Source organism: Haliotis rufescens, unplaced genomic scaffold, assembly GCF_023055435.1.
Source record: "Haliotis rufescens isolate VD_foot unplaced genomic scaffold, xgHalRufe1.0.p SCAF_14, whole genome shotgun sequence".
In the NCBI taxonomy this organism is placed as follows: Eukaryota; Metazoa; Mollusca; class Gastropoda; order Lepetellida; family Haliotidae; genus Haliotis; species Haliotis rufescens.
In genome coordinates, this window is record NW_025963824.1 from 15,521,597 (window position 1) to 15,538,630 (window position 17,034).

Below are 17,034 nucleotides of genomic sequence, written 5' to 3' on the forward strand. Positions count from 1 at the left end.
CGGCCTTTTCTAACCCGGATCTTCACGGGTAATGTTTTTAATAATAAGTTACAATGAAATTATGTATATGTCCATAATAGGTGTGTATAAGTAAATGGATAATATATCCATACACGCCAATTAAATGTCTGCATATGGTTCTTTGATGAACTCTTTTACAAGTCTATATTTCAAGACATGTATTTGATATTCATAATAACTCCACAATAGCTACACAATGGCAACAAAACGGTACCAGCATCACATATATCTATATAATTACTTTTAGGTTAAATCATGTATCTAAATAGTAAATTAGAAGGATTAAAAATATACACTTCCGACATTTTTCGGGGTTTTTTTCGTTTGGAGAGAGGAGTAGTGACAGTAGTGACTGGTATCTGATGGGTGCAAACAGGTGTCGAGTGGCTGTCTCAGATGGCTCTAATTTCCTAGCTCTAAAGATCACGACGGCGATACAGACCGTGAAGTAGTTTGTCTCACAGTCCCTGAACCATATTATTTTCCCTTCCGCCCAGGCCTTACTGCAATGCTATAGCCCCAAATGAAACAAAGCCTAGATGTTCAACGGGTTCAGGCTGAAATTTCCATCTCACTTGGGCTCCTTTTGAATTGAAATATAGTTTCTCGTTTTAACCAAAACAATGTATTTTCAGACTAAGCGTTTGTCTAACCGTGAAGTACAACTATCCAAAAGATCCCATGCATGTCTATATTTCTTCAGACAGACTCTCCATGTTCCTATCTATATGTATCAAAAGACAAATGAATTAAATCTTACAGCACTGGTGAATAGGTTATATGCGCATGTAAGCGTCGATCTACAATATCGTTTGCGCAAAATACATATATACTGATGAATTAATGTAGTAACACTACGCAAATATATGCCCAGATGTATACATAAGTTTCCTCTCGTGATCTTTATTCGTGCTTTTAGCTCTTTTTCTACATTAGATTATGGGGTGTTACATCACACCAGAAAGCCAGGTCCAAATTCAAGTCATAATTTCATGGTCCTTCTTGTATGTTGGAAACCAATATCGCAACATGGCTGATTATTGCTAAACGTGGTATTAACCCGATTACACACATAATTATTCCATTTTCTTCGTGCACGTTCTACAATCATCTACGATCACTATCTATAAGGAGGTATATTCATCCAAATGTTCATACATATATGTCCACATACATATATGTATTAAGCAAGTCCCACATTCTTTCTTAAACGATAAATGCTAAGCATTTCCTCTGTATGTATTTATATATGTAAAAATCGCTTTTATGTCAACGCTGATGGAGTATACGTACCACAGACCTGATGCTAGAATAACATCTAATCTCTGAAATGAACATATTTTACAGAAAAAAAAAAGTTGTTAAACAATAGTTATAAAATATAACAAAAAGGAGCCAAGAGACTTTCTTCATTTTGCCAAATTTTGGGCTGTATTGGACATATTTGTTTCGGGGTCTGTATGACAGACACACCTAATTTTTTAAAGTATAAAGATAAGTACATGTAAGTATAGATGTGGTATATATTCGAATATGTTTGTGATTAACCCGACCTTGAAAAATATTGAAGGGTGAGTGGTAACTATTTATGTCATTATTTCGAATTAGAATGATAGCACATCAGAAAAGCATGGCACTCTAATATACGTATCTTGTTAGCCCAATAGTGTTTTAAGTAAGAGCAACATGTATATCGAGAGTATAGGTTTGGTGCGTGACTTACCCCACATTACTGTCATGATCAGAAAGTGTGCATGCTCTGTTTATCGGGAATAAATGTCATAAGGCGATTCATGCGGGTAAATACGATTTACTTCAGAACTAGTATAGATTACTTTAGGTTAAGAGAAAATGTATGTAATTAACAGAACTTTTGATTTTGGCAAGCTTCGTGCTCAGGGGGTTGTTTGGGCGGGTTTAAAGGATTCGGGTCCTGGCTTGGTCTTTGTGTTGAACGTGTAGCTGGCATTTCCAGGTTTGACGTATCAATGACCAAACTGATGACTGATGCAATTCTCTATTTTGACTTGTACCGTGTGTTTCCGTGCCTTTTCGGGTGAACAATTGGCTTGCCTTTGCATGTGTTTGTAGCGGGTGCCACTTGTGGATCGGGATGAGCTCGCCTTTTTGTGATCACCCAGTGTCATCATTTTATAAGGTGAATAATGAAACATGCATGCTCCTGGTGTTGTCGGAATCGTGCAGTTGGCGCTACCTTTGGCAAGGATTTCTTGTGATGATGGAACGGCTTATGTCGTTTTTGTCAACTGATATAATCAACTGTGATATAATGTCAGGGTATATGGTCATGTAATTAAGAAACAAACCGCGAGTGGGAGTTGTTTATTGTACGATAAACAACGACCACGACTCGTTTATTTCTTATAAAAGATATCAACATTACGTACGACCGCGGCAATGCCAGATAAATCCATTTTATGAACAGGAGGGTTTGAATTTGGTCTTTCCCGCATATTCTCACAATTTTCTCGTCTGCACCTTTTCTCCCAATACCGATTAACATTTCGCTCTCACTTTCTGATGCGATTGTTCGGGCATTGCATTTATCTACCTTCCCCAGCTACATCTATTGGGAACAACTCACTGGACACTTCCCTCTCACAAATAACATCAAAGTTACGACGTCCTCAAGTTGCGAGTGCATGTTCGAATCTCCATAAATGACGTCATGATAGAACAAGGTTTTATCGTTAAATATATATCGCTTCCTTCTTCTTTGTTCTTTGCGATTTATCGCGTAGCTGTCTTATATCAAATGTCAATTTATCATTGCTTTATCATGACGTATCCGTGTCATAACCAATCATGTAGCAATAGCAAACACAAATATAGTTGACTTAGAATAGAATAGTGTCATGATATATAATTATCCTTTGGTGTGCAATATTTCCGGTTGATAAATCTAACATATGTTTACTTTTAAGAATAGCGACTGTACATTTTTATATTGCTTTATCAGGTCTCTGTAACATTTGCAAAATAAAACAAATTTAATAATACAACTGAACCTAAATGTATGTTGTAATATCCTTAAGTTCCCGAGAGCGGCATTAGACCATAAACAAAACATAATATCTTTAAATATTATGTAAATAAAAATAATCTCCACAATATCCATACCTCTTTCTCTATGTTTAATGTGAAACATAATAACTCTTTTTAATGATCTGAAGGAACAATAATGACAATAATATCAAAATAATATCATCATTATTCATGTTACTTATCCTCAACTGAAGTAGTCCTTAACACTATACGTTCAGAGAAGAAACCCATGAACATATTATCAATGTAACATACATTAATGGAAATTAGATGAACAGTTGATTGAACAAATGCTATTATTCGGTCGAACATCTATCAGCCAATACTACATTATTAAATTGTGAGGCTACAGTGATTTTTGCAAGGCTACTCTCATAAATGTCATGACGCATTTGAGGCCAGGGTTCCTCTATACTCGCATTTATGTGCTGACTTATTATTGCGTTAAATTCATGATTTACAGTATTCATGAAGAACATTTCACGTGGGACCAACAGAGGGAAATATGACTATCGACTATGTTTTTTTATATTTAGCTAGCTCAAACGATCTATTGATTTGATTTATTGCTATGGTATCCACAAAATAAGTTGGATCCGTTTTTCCGTTTTTGTTGTTCTTTGTGTAACGCCGCACGTAGCAATATTCCAGTTATATGACGGTTGTCTGTAAATAATCGAATCTGGACCAGACAATCAAGTGATTGATATCACGACCACCGATCCACGCAATTGAGATACAATGACATGCATCAACCAAGTCAGCGAGCCTGACCACCCGATCCCGTTAGTCGCCTTTTACGACAAGCATAGTCGCCTATGACGGCAAGCATGGGTTGCTGTAAATCTATTCTTAACCGGATCTTCAAAGGTCAAGTGGGATTCAACTGATATGTTAAGATTAAATAAAACTGAATTATATGTGCTGTTTACATATTAAAGTTTGCCAAATTGTTACAAAATTATTGGCCACAGCAAGGCTACGTATTCACAACTTATTGCGGTAGGCACAGTATAACTCATGAGTCTGGACTGAGGGAGGGCCGTATTCCTCCTTGTGGGTCACCTGCTTGGTAATATGGGACGGGAAAGCTGCAGGGGGTGAGGGCAGTTAAGTTGATGGTACAGACAGATAACAGAGATCATTTTACAACTGTGAAACCTCATTCCACAAAGGAAGAGCTGAAAGTTGAAACTTAGTGAGATTTACAGAACAAAGGCAGTTATTTCTAGTTTCTTACTGACTCTCGAGGACACATTTATTAAAAATTCGTGTGTGCGACACGGCCACCAGTCAATAAAGTCTTCTTTCATTTGTCATCTGAAATACCATCCCTTCGTGCACTTGTGCTTCCTACTCAAGTTACCAAACACATCCTCTTTACGTACACGTGCAAGATATATATTACGCCGAGGAGAATTTACGATTATACGTTGATACGTCTAACTGCTGGCCTGGTATGCAATGTCATATTTCTTATCGCCAGGGATCACAGGTGTGATACCAGTCTCCCTCAAGGAGACGTCTGATTAAACTCTTTGCTTCGTCAATGCTTCGTCTTGCCCAAACTGGTAACTGGTACCACTAGCAACGATACAATGGCGTACAAAGACTTACAATGAGTCAAGCATCCGTCACTCGATTTCCATTTTGATTGATTGTTTGATTGATAGATTGATAGATTGTGAGTGAGTGAGTGAGTGAGTGAGTGAGTGTTCCACTGGTATGTCCGGATCTGGGTACGGGTCCCCGGCTTAGCGTCACCGATCTAGATATATCTATGCAGAAATAGGTCATCCATGCGGATAGCGTAATCTCGATTATTGTATTCAGGAACCTTTCGTGAACAACATTTAGTGAAAATGCTACCGAAGAATCAAACAACTTTAAGATTTGGCTTCTGTGGTGGAATCATTCTAATATTTCACATAACCGTTAACGTATTTCTTGAATGTTGTCACGCCATTCATTCAGACAGATCTCGAAGATATGTTAATATCTATGCGAGGACAGCGGATTAGATATCGCGAGGCCGGTTCACAATCCGTAAAAGCCTGTGATATGCCATGAATAGTCCTGCACCATGACCGTGGAATATATTTATTTTATGAAAAAATAATAATCTAGAAATGCATACAAAAGCAAGTCTAGCCAGCTCAAGCTAGCTCTGAAATCAGCATAGGGAATTGTTTTTATTTTTAGTCAAGAAGGATATTGAGTAAAATAAGATTTCAGAGACTAAATGTTAGTCTATGCCATGAATAACCCATTGCATCTCGTATATACGGTACTCCACACAGAGATTAACGAAGGGCATCTATTTGATCAGGGGTTATTTAAATATCTATAACAGCTGTGTGTCAGTATATCCAGTTTCCGTCAGTGCAAAAAAAATACCAAGTCGGTCAGTTGTGAACACGGTTCTTCAGCATCGGACAACAGCTGTCCTTGACACGCACATTTCAGCGCATTTGAAGCTACTGAGAATGCCCCCTGCAGAGTTGGACGAACATTCTGTGGTAGCGCTCGCGGCGGTGTTGACCAGAGGCTATCAGCAGTATTTCCTGTCCAGGTTATTTAGGTCCGTGTGTGTGTGTGTGTGTGTGTGTGTGTGTGTTCGGGCGTGCGTGCGTGCGTGCGCGTGTGTGTCGGGGGGGGGGGGGGGGGGGGGGGGGGGGGGGACTGAGAACGGGGGGATAGAATGATGGATTTAACAACAAGTAAGGTCATCTTGAGCGGGACGGTTTTCGTAGGCAATAGATGGATTAGCATTATGAACTATGATTCTCTTTAGGTAGAAAAAGATCCACGATGTTCGACCTGGTAGAAGTGTGTAATCAAACCGCACAGCATTGGTCTTTGATTGACTGTGGCGTCAAAACAAACTCATTCATGTACTTGATCTGAATGTTCATCTTAATTGTTATGGATAGTCACGGAACCGTGATCCAGAGAACAGGGTGTCATTAGATAAAAATGAAGTAATAATAGGATTACCAGAAAAACGGGGTATAACACCCAAGCCAATAACCTCCCCTCAGGAACACCAGAGTAAGTCAATACAAGATTGAAAACTGCCACATAAGTATGTATGACAGGCTAGTCGGGTATTGCTACTTGTATATGTGAAAACAAAGTTATTAAAATTAATAGCAAAACTGATGAAAGTCACCAATAAACGTTTATAAGTGTTACATCGTCACTGCAAAAATAATGAGTGTTGTCTTTAGGATTAACATTCAAATACGCGATATCTATATTAGCGATATTGTCTACGTTCCGCCGGTGAGTAAGCGTTAGGCTTACTATCTCGTAGTATAAATGTTGCAGGAAATTGTATTTCTGAAGACATCACGATACAGTTTTTTACGATGCATCACGTCTGCACCAGCGCTTGATAACAGCCTTGTGTTTGGGTGTTCAGTAGTTTAAATTGCTGATCTTGATGTTGTTGAATAAACTTTGATACTATGAACAATATAAGGTTATATGAGAGTATGACTTTAGAATGGTAACATGCGTTAATGTATATCTGATATAAATATATATATATATATATATATATATAACAGGATGACATAAATAGAACAATGAGTAGTTCGTCCAGATTAGTGAAAAGGCAACATTTAAAAGTAGATGAAAGAACACAATCGTCCGGAATACAATGTATGATTCTAGTGCACTTCCATGTGACTATATAGCATACAATAAGCTATCGGGTCCCGTTTGGGTCGGTTTGGGTGGCAGCGTAGATATCCATAGAGTAGGTTCATCTCGGAATCTCCCATATTACTGGGGCTCCTCTTCAATTTAAATGGAGTTACTTGTTTCTTTCAAAACTATACAGTTTTAGAGACTAAGCATTAGTCTGAATAGATATCACCAGTTTGGAATTTGAAACTAATTTGTTTACAGTAACAGAACACTGTTTAAGTGCCATGTACAAATGAGAAAGTGGAATCCCGTCAATTAGGCGGACGAACCTTAAAACTGTTAATAAACATTAAAATAAGCAATATCGGGAAAATGTATATGCATATACTATCTGGCAATAAACACCAAGATCACCTTCTACAAAAATAAGTTTTAAAAGCCGGTTGATATTCTTTTGCGTATTTGACGATTATATAACTTTCGAAAGTATAAATCCTTTTCCTATACTCAGTCGTTCCTGAGCCTTACGCTTTCCTAATTATTTTGACTAAAATTATTACCGTTATCCTTGTATTTGTTAATGGGGAATACTTGCTGATCAAGTACGTGCCATAAATTAAAGCGACATTGTACGATTCCGAATTCAGCACGAGACCGTGTTTATGAATCACTGTCAAATAGTGGTGACATATAGTGGAAACAATACGCGAAATCGCGCATGCACAGAACGGAAAATTTGGACAAGGCATTAAGCAATCCGCATGCGTAGAACGATTGATTTCAGTACTTCCTCTAAGCGCATTTTCGAGTACAGCGTCAAACTCGGGCCTCTTATCTAACACGCGAGAACTGACCAATGAAATCTGAGAAGTAGGAATACCGGTAGACGCTGTTGCTTGACTGACAATGCCAATCAAGAAAGGGAGGAGCTTGATGATATCGTTCTCTCCCAGTAAATTCCGATGTCAAATAACGACGTTATTTGGACGGAAAACGATGGTTTGAAAGCGTCAAAATAACGTCGTTTTTCCGTCCAATGACCATATACGGAAGAAAACGACGTTTTCGTGTTTGCAGTGAAATACAGCCAATTCTATTGTATGGATCTGAAGTGTGGGGTTACCGAAGATATGAATGTTTAGAAAGAATTCACCTACTGGCATGTAAAATGTTTCTTCGCGTTGGAATAGCAACACCAAATAATATGATTTATGGAGAATGTTGAAGATATCCACTTTAGATTAATTCGCAAATAAAGTGTTTAAAATATTGGTTTAATATCATCCGTATGCCAGAACATCGGCTTCCGAAAAAAGCTTATAACATGCTCTTTCATTTAGATAGTATCGGTAAGGTTACATGGGTATCGCATATTAGGACACTATTATTCTCACATGGGTATGGGTATATATGGCTTAACCAATCTGTTGGTGATCAACATTTATTTCTAAATGATTTTCGTAAAATAGCAATAAATATGTTCTATCAAGGGTGGCAATGCAACTTGGAAAACAGTTCACGTTATGATTTGTACAGAACATTTAAGACTTTATTAGAGCCAGCAAAATATCTATCAGTTTTAACAAATAGTGACCAAAGAAATGTATATATAAAATACAGACTTGGCGTGTCAAAACTTATGATTAATTATGGACGGAATATATCACTTGAAAGAATACAAAGAATTTGTCCATTCTGTAACTCTGCTATAGAAGACGAAATACATTTTACCTTTGAATGTCCTTATTATGCAGAACTACGTACTAAATATATACCAGTATGTTTCTTATCTAAGACGAGTAGAATAGCGTTTGTTTCTATTTTGTCATCGAATGATGCCGACGTAATGTTAAAACTGTATTTATTTGTAAAACATGGGATGGAACTACGAAATAACATGTTGAGTGGAAATTCAGAATTTTAATTATCTTACCCTAGAAAGTCCCCATGATTATCACCGATTGTTAAATGAATGTTATATTTATATAATTTTTGTTGTATCTCCCAATCTGTAAATTCTCACCCACCGTATTTATCTGAACTGGTATATGGGCCGATGGCCTTTGATACAATAAACGTCTTTGACTTTGACTTTGGTGGTGTTGGTTCCCCGGAGTACCTTGCCTAAGGGCTCAGTCACACATTCAGGATTTTCACTGTCTTCCAAGATAGGACCATTCCCGATTAAAATTTGTCTAAAGTCTGATCAAGATCCTGTGATTCGTGGCGGGAAGTTCACAAATAATCATATACTGTTCAGGAAGCGTTCCGCTTCAGCCGTTTCCAGCCGAATTCGTCGCGATTCTCCCGTCCTCAATCCGAATCTGATCCGATTTGTATCTTCCGCATGGTAAAAAACGACCGAATCTGTCCCGACAGCGTCCCGATTCTCCCGAATGCGATCCGACAGAGATCCGACAGTGACCGGACAGTGAAGCTTGTCTAAGACAGAGACCACCTCACTTGGTGTTGTTGTTTTATGTGTAAGGGAGGTCGCCTTCTGCCTCAGCAAGTCAGGTTGATCTGTTCTTCTTTGGAACTCATGCGGGTGAATTTGGTACACATACTGTCTGTTGGAATTTTAGAATTGAATTTTGTGTAGCCCTCTCCGGAGATTATTGGCGTACCATGATGGTATGCGCTTTATTTCGTGTGTTAAGACCCTAACCGTGTTTCGGTAGAACACACCAAATGTACATGTGTATTGCGGATTTAAGCACGAATGATGGGCGGTACTCCTGCACCCCTGTCTGAGCCCTTCCCCGTCCCGGGAACGCCTCGGGGAGTTTTTCCTCCTAAATATAAATTTGTCGCTCCCGGGCCGACACTAGGCTGACTGACAGTAAAGTACACTACACTGGTGATGAGGAATAGCAATGGGGATTAACGTCTTCTAAGTAAAGGCAATTGCGTGTTTCAGTGAAAACAAAACTTTTATAAAGTACTTTGATAACGAAGTTTCAGGACTACGTCATGTTCTTCCAACTTCCAAAATGCCAATCAAAGACTTAAGCGATTCTAGACATTACTCAACATGGTAATTTGCCTTTGGTAAACAGTGTATGAAGTATGCTCCAGAAACGATCGTCCCTACCCTCATAGACCTGGAAACGCAATGTGAAAAAAATCCCTGAAAACTCCCTTAATAGCCAAAGGTGCCAGTCCAGTGCATGTCTAATGTGTATAAAGTTTAATGAAGAAATATTGAATGGTGTATAGGGTAAATACCTAAAAAAGGTGATGGGCGTACATTGTCCGCTTCTAATTTATATCACCTACAGAAATCAGTTTGGGCGGCGGATTATTAAACGCTCTCCAGACTTGGAGAAATGTTTACTGAAAAACTGAAAACTGAGACTTGCCAAATCATTCTTGAATTGAGTTGGAGTCATTTTCATATTTATTCTCTTGGGTCTGGGAGACACAACGCTGTGAGTATCGCATGGAGAACTGACCAGTAGAGAGAATCCCGCTTGGGTCAGACTAGGCCAGTGTAGTCGGTATCCTCCCATTAGTTTTGCGTCCCGTTTGTCACACACCTTAAAACAACATAGGTCATGGTGGAAGGCACTGACTGGTCTACCCTATGTTACCTAAGTATTAGAATTGAGTGATCCAAGAAAAGTAGAAAAGTAATCTTGTACTTTATGTATATAAAACTATAGAAAAGTAAACTTGTACTTTATTTATGTGTAGAATATACACACAATGACATTAACATGTTATAATAAACATTCTTTATTTGCACTGGTAGCAGCACTGATTAATTAATTGACCTGATTGTCTCTGAATAGTTTTTGTGTACTCCAACCCTGCATTGAAGCCTGCAGCAAAGTTGGTGAAGAACATGTTCCCTTCAAACAAAAACAGGCATATTTTGATAAATTAAACATCTTTATGTGCATAAATGGAATCCCAAATGTCTACTTCGTTTGCAGAAACCGTTCAAGATAATAATACTCTCTGTCAATGTTTTCAACATGTACATAAATTCCATACACGGTACAATGACATGGTCCCAGCTGGCAAACAAGAGTTCTAAGAGCTTACTGTTTCGGCATAACTTCATCTATTCATCTGAGGCAACAGCTTATTTTGGCAAACTAATTTTCAGTGATCCATCAATATATTTTTACCGCTATTGTCAACGTATACTCCAAATCGAATTTGTTTCGTTAGAAAATCGAAATTGGTTATTTTTAGTATTGATGTTTCACATTTCTATGGTTGTTTACATGGTTGTATTGGTTGATAACAACATCTGGTGTCACATGACACCAAATAATATGTGTATGTCTGAAGTCTGGGCCAGTGTTATCGGATATGCATAGTCATATATATTTTATTTGTAAGTCACATGTTGTATGCATACACATTAGACATAAAAAAACTTGCAAAAATACAAACAACATCAGGCCATAAAAGGCCGTTAAGTAAGGAAATGTTGCCTACGTGCAAACATTTTTGAAATAAGTGCAGCAAGAGGTTTTATATATGTGTTACAGTTAATTAAGAACGCTGTCTGGTCCACAGGAGGGAATGAAATAAATATAGGATCAGACTTTATAGTTCTCGACTATAAATCATATCTTAAGTCAGAATAAAATGGACAGTTAATGAGAAAATGCATCTCATCTTCTACAGCTTTATTATTACATAATTTACAAATTCTGTCCTGTAAAGGCGTGAAAGCTTTAGCAAATCTACCAAATTCAACTTGTAGGATAATGTGCCGCAGCGTAACTTGCTTAGGATACTACGATGAGACCTGTCCATAATACATGTAACATAGGGTTCAGCTGACAGCGAGTGTTTGAACGGTCGATAAGTACGAAGCTTATTTCCATTTTGTAAACATCTATCATTCCACAATTCTGAATACCAATTATGCTCATCTAACGCTAATAACTTATATTTAGACGGGTAAAATCACATTGGGTTAAATGCAGACCGTCAGAGACAGTTAGATCTAAACTATTAAGCAAATCCAAAACATTGTTTATCCAGGATTTACGGAATTTTGTAGACCATTTACTAATCCAACAAAGAAGTCTATTGGAATCGACCGCTTGAATGCGCCGCCAAAAACGAAATATTTCAATATGCTGTTTTGTAAGTGGGCTTGTTCATCCTAATTCGCTACGGACTGATAGATTTGGAGTTTTGTTATTAACCGCAAGGAAGAAACGAGCAGCTCTGTTTTGAACAGAATTAATACAGCTGAATTGCTTGAGGCCCCTGATAGCCGAAACGTACAAATGTATAGGCTGAATAAGATTATCATACAGTTTATCAAAAACTGAAAATGACATACCACCAGTTAATAAACAGTCATACGTAACTGGATATTACATTTAACGACAATCGGTGCATGAATAAAAAATCTGTCTACTTAGCTATCACTATATTTCCCCAACAACCAGACCTGTTCGTCACGGATGGAACGAGCATTCATTGTAACAGCCATCTGCATAATGCTACCCCTGCGACACAGGGCCATATGACACAGTTGAACCAATGACCTCAACTCGAAAGGGTGCATGGGAATCACGCACGCACGAATACGGTGTTAGCGTTGGGCGCCATGATGTTAAAATATTTGAATACTTTAAGACTGAAAGTGAAAGACGTTCGCCCTTCTTTGACATTTCAAAGTACATGAAAAGAACAACTCATGCGCTACAGCTTCCCAAACAAACCGTAGTTAAGATTTTGAACTCTCGTAAAAACATATGCTCCCCTGCACATCCCTTAGGGGGCATTCTCAAAACAGGATAGGAAATTAAAGTTAGATTCCTTTGATAAGAAAGTTGTCAGCGACGTGATTCGGCGGTTAACACGAGAAAATGAATTTATTTTAACACGAAATCTAAAACAAATTCTCCTTACAGAGCATGACTTAGATATTTCCAAATGGACCATTTGTAAACTACTTTCCAAATTTCGATATCAGTACAAAAAGACGAAAGGGTCGAAACTAGCAATGTGTGAACGACCAGATATCATTCGTTTGCGTATCATTTTTTTAAATCGGGTTAGTAACACTAGTGCCCCAGGTTTCTTGACATGTATTGTTTTCGAAGCAAAAAGTAAAAAGCCTGAAAAGAATATCGGTACAAGTGCTGTTTTTAAGCGCCTCAACTGGGCGAAGGTCAAGGCAGACTGCCTTTCCACGTTTTGCACGTGCAATAGCTCGCTCGACTTCCGCACGTGTAATTTGAAGATACAGGTCATTAGTATCAAGTATCCGGTCATTTGTAGACCTGTTGTTCGCGATCTCATTTTGAATCGAACTCAAATGATTATCATCAAAATCCAACGAAGAGCTTTCTACAAATAACGACAAATAATCGCTTTACCACTTATTCAAAATCGTGGTTTTATCAAAAAATATATTACCGTCGGATTCAACCTCCCAGGGAACAAAATTACTTCTGTCTTTCGCAATACCATTCCTAACTATTGTCTTCCAAAAACTGCGCGCGTCGCCTTGATTATAATTGTCTAATAAACGCTGCTGTTCATTTAGTTGATACGAACGTTTACTACTTGCCCGTGAAGAGATCACCCGTTTAATAAACATGCAGCTGTATTACACATTGTGTAATTCCAAAACGCGTGCTTATGTACTCTCGGAACACGTTTCACGAACAAATATTGAAAGCTCTCAACATCCCTTCGCTTATTCAACGACATTGCGTGTGGTGATGATAGTTCACTGAGAGGAGCTTATGCACACTCGATGACCCCAGCAACCTTGTTGCTATGCTGACGTCACATGGCATTGTTTCGCCGAAGGATCTTGCAACAAAATTCCACAAATTACGTCATCGGGTAGTGTGACGTTTTTGTACACTTTGAGGTGTAAGGCCCGTTCCACAAGGCGATCGTACGGTAGCGCAACGACAGTCGTTGGTCTAAGTTAAAGTATGTGAGTTGCGATAACCTTAACGCTACGATAATTTTGTGGAACGCACGCCTGAATTCTAAAGGTGGGCCGTTGTATGGTATTAAATTCATACGTTTCAACTTTTGACGTGTTTGAAGTAATACTGTGTTAAACTCAATTGGATTATGCCGTGGGTCGTGTAGGTGTCAGCCTATTCACACTCAACAGTATAATTCTAAAAACGTTATATATGTTCAGTAATAAATAAAATACTAAACTCGCTCCCATGTAAACCAATTTTATGAAACTCGTGAATAGTTGTGGTATCTGACTCGCTTTCGCTCGAACTATTCACTCGTTTCATAAAATTGGTATTACACGAGGGCTCGTTTAGTATTCTATATTTATGTCTACGTAGAATTGTGTCACAATATTTACGTTCCTGAACAAAATGGAACTTTAAAACTTTCTTTCGGACAGGAGATTTACATTTAAGACACCATTTTGCAGCTTCGCATGCTTTGTCCCATTGCTGTAGGAGCTCTAAACACCAGGAAGGTTTACGGACAGATTTAGATTTGTAATTAGAAAAAAATAATTCAGTAGGTAAAAGCGACCCTGTCTAATTCTGAATACATGCATGAGACAAAATCTGCGTAAGCTGTATTAATATCGCCTTGAACAGACAATTCAGATTCAATTTTAGTAATTGTAGCATTAACCTTATCTGAATACATACGGTCATTCACAAACGGGAGTGGTATTTTGCTTTTAACATAGAATTTGGATTTTACTTGTGTATGTTCTTCCTGAATACCCTGACAACAAGGAAGGGAAATATCGCACGTTAAAATCAGGTGGCCAGGGATACTATCGGGAACATTGCAGCCATTGACTAGTGATGACATAGTAAGAACATCAAACGTTTTAAAGGGACACACATGCTCATGGGCTGTAATAATGTAATCTACTACTGATGACCCATTCTTGGCGTATGCATAATTCTGTGTTCCAAACCGACCATTTAGCATACACAAATTGGCTTGGGTCAAAAAATCAATTAACAGACTACCATATGAATTGTCCCTTCTGTCAATAACTCCCCTATCTGGGATACCATCAACCCCCTCAATAAAATCCCTCTCACAACCAACACGTGCATTAAAATCCCCACATATGCAAACAATTCCTTCATTCTGATATTCATACAGATTATCTAACAACAACTGAAAAAACATTTCACCATCATTCACACGTGACGAAGATACAGGGGGTAATAACAAACACATAACACTCTTCTAAACTCAGGTACGACCTTTGAAGTTAATCTATACCAAATAATGTCATGTGTACATTTATCTAAAAGTTCCACACTAAAAGACTGTAATATAGACTTTTTGAAGAAGGCACCGACGCCTACAAAGCCCATTTTGGCACGTTTGTGTTGATCTCGGCGATTATTACCGATCCATGTGTAACTGTCTATAGACAAATTATTATTACATTTAAGAAATGTTTCGCAAACACCAAACGCATCATACTCCAAATTGTGAACAACACTTTCACGGAATGATTTATTGTTGAGGTCTCTCTGTGCCCAGCCGCCAGTGTTCCAAAAAGCTATCCGGAATATGTCCTATTCCTTTGCTGTCACCAGGCGTTTCCCGTGGAATCTGAAGATACTCGATCGACTTGCCGAATTCTTTGATTATTGTCTGAATGTTCGATCTATTAATCAACTCTTCTTGAGTGAGGGCTGAACCAGTGGAGACACGGGAAAAGTCCTTACTTTTCTTCAGATCCTTTTTACACTGCAAAAGTTTTTTCTTCTGGGCTGTTGTCTCCAAACTGAAAATGACAACACCCAGCTTATCATCCGAGCGCCTTTTCCTGACTACATGTGCTGCACGGAAGTCGACGAGCTTCAGACCATCACGGATCACTCTGTTTACAATATTACATGTGATATTATTGTCTTTGGCCTCACGCGCATCAAATGGTAGGTTCCGCACTAAAACCATACAATAAGACTGTTTGACAGAAAATGGAAAGATTTGGCAAATGAACTGTCTAGTTAATATGTCTCTATTTTTTTTAAATATTTATTTATTTTTTAAATTTTATTATTATTTTAATTTTATTTTAAATATTTTTTTACTATTTTTTTACACAACCAATTTGTAAGGATTTAACTTCACACTTAGTTTATAAATATGGCAAAACTTGCTGACCTTCTTTCTGCTGTATAGGTAACCTCTACCTAACAAGTATGCTACAAGATGTGCTACTCCATGTATAACTATGTAATGTCATATACTGAATTGAATAAAAAATATTAAAAAAACAAACAAACTTTGACTGGAGTAGGTCCGATAGTTTTTCAGACATTGTAGTAAACGTCGGTACCTTAAATGAACTTCCAGACTATATATGCAACTATTTTCAAAAACGCGAGAACGCGAGATTGCGATACTTGACCAATGTCGCGATCTCGCGTTGTTCTGTCAATTACCTATACAATCATCTAGTGGCTCAGTCGTCTGAGGCGTCGCAATTTGCTATGTAGAGTTGCGTTCCTTGGGCGTGCCAGAAACCTATGATGTCGCATTCTCGCGTTGTCTCGCGATAAAAAGTGCTATGTTTTAAAAACACGAGAATGCGAGATCGCGACATTTTGGCCAAATCACGCGATCTCGCATTCTCGTGTTTTTTGGCATAGTTAGCTCGTTTCCAAAGGTCGAGATCGCGAGAATGCGAGATCGCGAGAATGTCCCTTACAGTAATCCATACATGGCTGATAGTATGCCAAATATATCCAATGTGCTCATGTTACGGTCTGTTGCGGCTCCGTTCCCCGGCTTATTTCCGGCACGGCTCGGCAAAGTCCGGCGGTCTTCTTGACACATTGTCAATATATTTTGTGTTAGAGAATATATGGCTCGACCATTTCATTCTCTTGTGATCTTATGTCACTCTCAATCCATGTATTGACTTGGTGTGTGTTATCTCGTCTATGTTCGCAACCTTATTATTGTATTTAAAATGTTTTAGTAACTATTATTTTCCAATATGAAGGGGATTCATATGTACATTAAGAAATTTCTCATGTATTTATGAGGGGAGCACGGGTGGCCAAGCCGTCATAGCCGCCGCGATTCGCTGTGCAGAGTTGCCTCCCTTGGGCACGACAGAAACCGATGATTGTGGGTTCGAATCCCGGTTCGCCCCGATTATGTTTCTAGGTTTGTCAGCACCATACCCGTTCTTGTGGGTTACACCGAAGTGGTAAACGTCCGAGACCTGCATCACTTCGGATTTTCCTTCCACTTTAAGCTGACACGCCGCGATATAACTGGAATACTGTTAAAGCGGCGTTAAACCCAACTCACTCACTCATGTATTAA